Here is a 6,641-nt window from a genome sequence, read left to right as displayed (position 1 = left end):
CCACACAATGCTCTCACAACATAGCAGCTATTTAACTGACCTTACAAACAGGACTGACCGATCTCACTTTTGAAACTGCTGCTATTTGACAAATTATCATACAAGCTTTTTCAGTTTCCAATGCAGGTCTTTGACATGGGTGTTTGGATAATGCAAAATTACACTAATGTTGATGATAAGGCACATAAAATAGTGGCGCAAGACACTCAAAAATGATGATACAATCAGACATGAGAAGTTCTTGCTCTACATTATGTCAGCCTTCATTTGCATATGAACATGTATAACATTATTAAGAACACCTACATTAATCAAGGTGATGCGATTAGTGAAGGGTTAGTTTACTATATTCCTTAAATAACAATAAATAATTGAAGACAATAATAATTAAATAAATGTCAAGAAGACGAAGTAGAAGACAACGAAGAAGGAGAAGAAAAAAACTATATTAAATCTCCTGAACAACTGCACTTTAAAGTCTTAGCAATTATATAAACTCTTCTAAGACAATGGGCCTCATTTATGAAATTAACGTACAACAGAAAATTGGGCATACAGTTGTTTCTATGCGAACTTGGAATTTATCAATATGGATGTGAGCTGTGATTACAATCAAATCTTATGTCAGATCTCAGCTTGAGTACACAAGTTTTTGAGTTAACCTGAACTTGCATGCAGCATAGTAAATCAGGCGGAGAATTGTATAATCACAGTATTTTGTTCATTTAGATATTTGTTTGTAATAGATTTACACAGATATTGGAACACAAATGAAATACAAAGTCTTGTTTACATAATAAATAATAGTTTAGCAACAAAATGTCACATGGCAATTGGCAAAAATTTTAACATTTGGATTCTGAGAGGCTTGTAAGCCCAATGCCATTTCAGTTTCACTTTAAATAAATTAATTTTATCTAGATGTTTGTTGCTATATACTGAATGCCACTATAGCTTCATTTGTGTTTTACTTTATAGTTTAATACTTATTTGTTATTCTTGTTCTGTTCTGAATACTGTTTAAATTTAAAGAATTAAATTTAAAGAATTTGTTGTGAAGTGAGGGGAACTAAATAGTGTTTATAATGTTTGTAAATGTTTCGTTATATTTACCGTTATTTAATACATATAAATAAATTTAATTGTTTGCAATAACAAGTTTAACGGGTGTTTTTGGAGTAAGATCAATTTCTCTTTCATGAGATTACTTCCTCTTTTTGGTCGGGTTATGTTTCTCTATGTTGCAACCTCTAGGGGCAAGGCTTCTAAACCGGGGTGGGGGTGGGGGGCTGATATTCAAATGACGATTGTTTTTTAGCCACCACGGTTCTTCAATGTACAATCATTCGTATGGTGAGATTGGCGGCATACAAATATTTCATGAATCACACGTGAACTCTGTCACAAGTTGATTTCTGCAGTCATTTCTATGTTCGATTGACAAATGAGGCCCATTGCATCTTGTGCCACAACGCGTAGTAGCCTCAACTGAACTTAAAAGACAGAATCTCTTTTGCCAAAGAAGACAGAGGAGGGCCTCCACTTACATAAACAACCAACAAATTGGCTTTGCCCCTGTTTTTCCAGCCTTTAATGATGTTTTTCACCCTCCCTGGCATTACCAGAGATGAGAGTAATTCATTCCAGGACCGCAATAATAAGGTGTTCAAAGCATATCTCCCCATTTCTGTGAATCGCAGAGGAAATAAGAGAAATGATTGTGGGGGGACAGGAGGAGCGAACTTAATAGAGGAAACCATTTAGACATTACAGTCATTTTAATGTACTTATGTCTGCCTAAAATCACCCCTTGAGCGGCACACTGCTACTAGTCACAGAGTATTAGTCCTGTCATCAGAGGCTTTGAGTTTTTTTTTTTTTGTACTGTGGCAATGGCTGTTGTTCATTCCCCTCTCTGTCCACCTCAGTGTACAGTAACAGGAAAGGCATGAAAGTGTTGGGTTTTCTGAACGACCCGGATCCTCTGGGATATCTGCTTTGATTAGCTAGGAACACAAGCGCACTGGTCTAAAATAGGTCAGACACACACAGGTACAGTAAGCTATGATGATGTCCTCTCTAACTGTACTGTTCCAAAACAACAAACTCAGCACTCTGGCATTACTGAGCCGATCAGACTGAGGTGAACTTGCAGACTTTTAATAAATGTGACATGAATTATACATACATAAAGAAACAGATGCATTGATTAAGCAGTCAAGTGTAACAGGAGAAGAATTGTGAAGTATATACATATACTGTACATATACATCTGGTATGATACATGAGCTTTGTATTTGTATATAATAGCTTTTATTCCACACTGTACTTCTTCTGTTTAACTTGATTACTTTTACAATGCATTATTTGCACTAAACATATTTTGCATTGTGACAATCATCTACCTTTTCTACCTTCTTTACAACCATAGTATCTTCTGTTACATATTTGCCCTTACTGGTCTATCATCTGCATCTTCTGATGCATTTATCATGTAGTTAGATTCTAATTCTGACAGCTCTGATTCACTTCAGATGATCTGTTGGTAAATTTCTACAAATCTGTTCCAATGAAGAAACAACCTATTTATTTATTTATAATAAAAAACAATAAAATAGAAGGTTTCACAAACTAACACACTGGAAGAACCTACTGGAGAATGTCTAGGCATCCAAAGGCTTTTGTTTATGATGTGGCCAAAACAGTCTTCAGAGTTGCAGAAGAAACATATGGGATCCTCAGAGAACAACCCTTTCTAAAAGATGCCAGTTTGACGATTTCAGGATCCTTAATTGTTCTCTTCATTTTAACTTTTCAGTGTGATACAGCATGTAGTGTATGCATTGCCACTGGCAACAAACATCAAAAAGACCTCTAACTATATATAAACAATTCCACTGAGGTGTACATTAAGTGTAATTAGATTTAATATCATACATTAGCCCTTCCTTCAGCAGAATGATCACAGAGCACGTTCTACATTACGTCTCCAGAAGACCAGTAGACTACAAAAAGGATGGAGAAAACACAATCCAAGATTTCTTGGATAGAGTTAGATGAAGGTATAAAATGCAACGGTTGGCCAAGGGAATTACAGCCTACACAATGCATTGGTAAATGATCCCTGTATTTGGGGGTTTTTAAGGAGTAGTTTTGGAGCCAGCTATAAATGTGAAGACAAATGTTAAGTGATGGGAGTATACAATTGTGCTTTGATTATAGCTGTGTGGCATCTTCACTGTAAGCTATACTTCTGCCCTCTGAACCTAGTCAACCGAGCAGCAGAAAATCACTTGAGGTTGAACATGCTTTCTTTGAACTAGTAACTTTTGTTAGCTTCTGAAAGGAGACTTAAAGTTGGACACTGGCTACTGTAAATATATACCATTTTAAGTATGTCATCAATCATTTCCAGCAATTCCAGGCTTGGCAAAATAAACATGTACTGCATGGATTGGAATCACAGCAATTACAAAACTAATTCCCTATTTATTCAAGCTGAATTCTTTCATGTGTTTCCTCTGAATAAGAAATGGAAGAAATCATTCTAATTTCTTCAGGTTTATTATTCCTTATACAGTTCCAATTAAGTAACACACATCTAAGTTGCGCTCAGCAGGTAACTAATGTTTTGCTAGTGAAATTGAGTGCAGGATTTAATGATAAAAAGATCGCGCCTATACTGGAGGGGGTGGTGTTTAAGAAATCACTATATGGGGTCTGTAGCCCTTTAAACAACACTCTAATATTTTTTTTTAGTTTCACTACAACAACGCTGATTATTTTTCCAAGCAGTATGATTTAATAAAAGTGTGTCTTATTTCATTGTCATGAAGTCTACCTACTCATATTTTTTCCGTTCTGTGCCGTCTCTACACTTTACTTGGTTATCAGTCTTGTTTTTTATTTTCTTTTTTCATGGGAGTGTTGGCATCTAGCATCCACATTCCATATGAACTACATGACCAACCAAATGTTCTCCGTTGCAGGTTTGCAGAATGACAGGTGCTTCAGAGTTTTCAAACGGCATGCCAGCGAGTGTTATTCCCCACACCAAACTTGGCAGCAACATCAAGACAGCCTCTGAGCTGTGACTTCAGCAACAAGAGCACACAAAATGCGTCAAAGCGAAGCTTTTAACAGCACTAGATTAGCAGACATTTGGTTCTTCGGTGGTTTTAGCAGCATGTCAGAGAGGAGGAGATGCTCTGGGACCATGAATTGAGGAGACAATGTCATTCTTCCTTTGACAGATGGATCTTTTGGGCAGCAAGTGTGTCGACTCCCTCTCCCACAAGGAGCAGGACTGAAACCGAGGGCATCTCAGTGTTTTTTTTCTTTCTCTAATATCAAGAAAATATATTTACTATTCTGTTGTATCAAATACCTAGAATGTACACCTGAAGTGAGAACCTAATACAGGTGTCATGTGTGTGCTGTCAATCAAGCAATCAATATCATTACCCAAGCTGTTATTGTTAACTACAACTAAAACTATGTAAAACTTTTCTTAGAAATTTAAATAAAACTGAGATAAAATAAAATAGTAAAATATAAATATTAGAAGAAACAAAACGTATTCAAAATATCAATAAATACTATAATAGTACATAAATAATACTAAAATAACACTGATAAACACTTACAGAGAAAAGACCTCAAATAAAGGTAATTCTAAGACACTGTCAATGAATCAGTATTAGTACTGTGCAATCTATGTCACCTCTAAAAATGCTTGGAAAGACAAATTTTAACATATACTACGAAGACATAAATATGATATGTTAAATTAATTAATTAATGAGCAAGCATTGTTTGTTTATTTTTATATCATTAAACATCGCCTATCATTGACATACTGTCCACAGCAATACATGCAATAATGTAGAGGTAGACTGTGCTGTGGATGCACATCTTTGGCTTTTATGTAGCAATTTGGCACCATGATTGCCACAATTTTTTTTAAGACATTGGTAATTCAAAGCTTAAATATAACTAGCAGCACTAAATTAATGTGTTAAACTGGTGGCCTGATTTATTCAAATAAATTAATTAATTAAAGAATGAAAGTAAATAATTAAGGGAAACAGTCTAACATGCACAAATAGAACCCCTTCAGCACATATAGGTGTTGTAAAACTTCTGTTCATTGTACTGCACAAGACAGGCAGAGCTCTTACATTTCCTCCTTTACTTTTGCCCCTCTTCATTGCTTCCAGTCTCGCTGGCCTGTTGAGCTCCGGTACAGACCCTAAGGGCCCTCCTGCACAGATGATTAAAGGAAAGACTGCCCCCTACAGAGGATCCAGGGCACTGCCCTTGGCTCCCTCCTCCCTCCTTCCCTCTCCCTGTGTGCCCTCACACTCTCCGTGCTGTTCTGACCCACCCTGTACCAAGGAACCAATGAGACATGACCAAGTTCCCTCTCTGAGGTAGCACCACTGCAGGCTAGATTTCCAAGGAAGGCTGATTATCTTAAGAGAAAGAGAGAGAGAGAGAGAGAAGGAACCGGCCATGGCCTTCACATGTAGCAAAGGCACAGCGAGGCAACCAAACAGTGTTTTGAGAGAAGCAATCCTGCACCTTGAGCTGATTTCATGGCTGGAGCAAAATTACATGGCGTTTGCCAAAGCGCAACTGCACTGCTTATTACCAAGGGATTCCTTCTGAACGCATCTCTTACAAAACTTGACAAACCATCTCTGCATTGATTTTTATCGGTCTGTTTGCCGCTTAAAGATGAGAAGGCTTTTGTTCGCTGCTGAACCCTACATGCCGTTTACCTTCCCTTCAGGGCATTTTCAGTGTGTTCCAGGCAGGGGATGAACTTGCGCGCTGATCTTTCTGGTGTGGAACGGCAAAAACTCTGTAGTATGACAGAAGCATTATGGAGCCAAAGGTGGAAGAAGTGCAAAGTTTATGTGGTATCAAACACCCTCAGCCATCAAAGAACGCGCTCTGTTGCGTGTTTGTGAAAGTTACAAAGCCATTTTCTCGAGATTCTTCCCTCCGTTTGTGCGCGTCTCTCACGCTTTCTGCCTCAATCTCCCCACTCGGTCTGTGTAGGAGTTTTGTTCTGAGGACGACGAGGTGGCTTGTTTTGTTTTGAAGTTTGTCAGTTTGCGCAAGAACATAGCAGCCTACTCTTTTGGCACCTCGACGCATGCTCTCACTTCTTTCCTCGCAAACATTTGCCGTGGGTGGGTTGCTTGGTTTTTTGCCTGCAATGATCTATCATTATAAGGTGTGTGAGCTCAGTGGCGAGTGTAAACTTGGTCTGCTCCGTCTGTCGCGCCACCGCCCCAGTCCCTGTTAGCTCAGCGATTTCAGAGTGGTCAGGCCGTCTTGCCACAATTGCATGCTGGCGCCCCAATCGAGTTGCGTGTTTGTGAAAGTTACAAAGCCATTTTCTCGAGATTCTTCCCTCCGTTTGTGCGCGTCTCTCACGCTTTCTGCCTCAATCTCCCCACTCGGTCTGTGTAGGAGTTTTGTTCTGAGGACGACGAGGTGGCTTGTTTTGTTTTGAAGTTTGTCAGTTTGCGCAAGAACATAGCAGCCTACTCTTTTGGCACCTCGACGCATGCTCTCACTTCTTTCCTCGCAAACATTTGCCGTGGGTGGGTTGCTTGGTTTTTTGCCTG

The sequence above is a fragment of the Sinocyclocheilus grahami genome, unplaced genomic scaffold (genome assembly GCF_001515645.1).
Source record: "Sinocyclocheilus grahami isolate Dianchi unplaced genomic scaffold, SAMN03320097.WGS_v1.1 scaffold602.1, whole genome shotgun sequence".
Lineage (NCBI taxonomy): Eukaryota > Metazoa > Chordata > Actinopteri > Cypriniformes > Cyprinidae > Sinocyclocheilus > Sinocyclocheilus grahami.
This window is presented reverse-complemented; position numbering follows the sequence as displayed.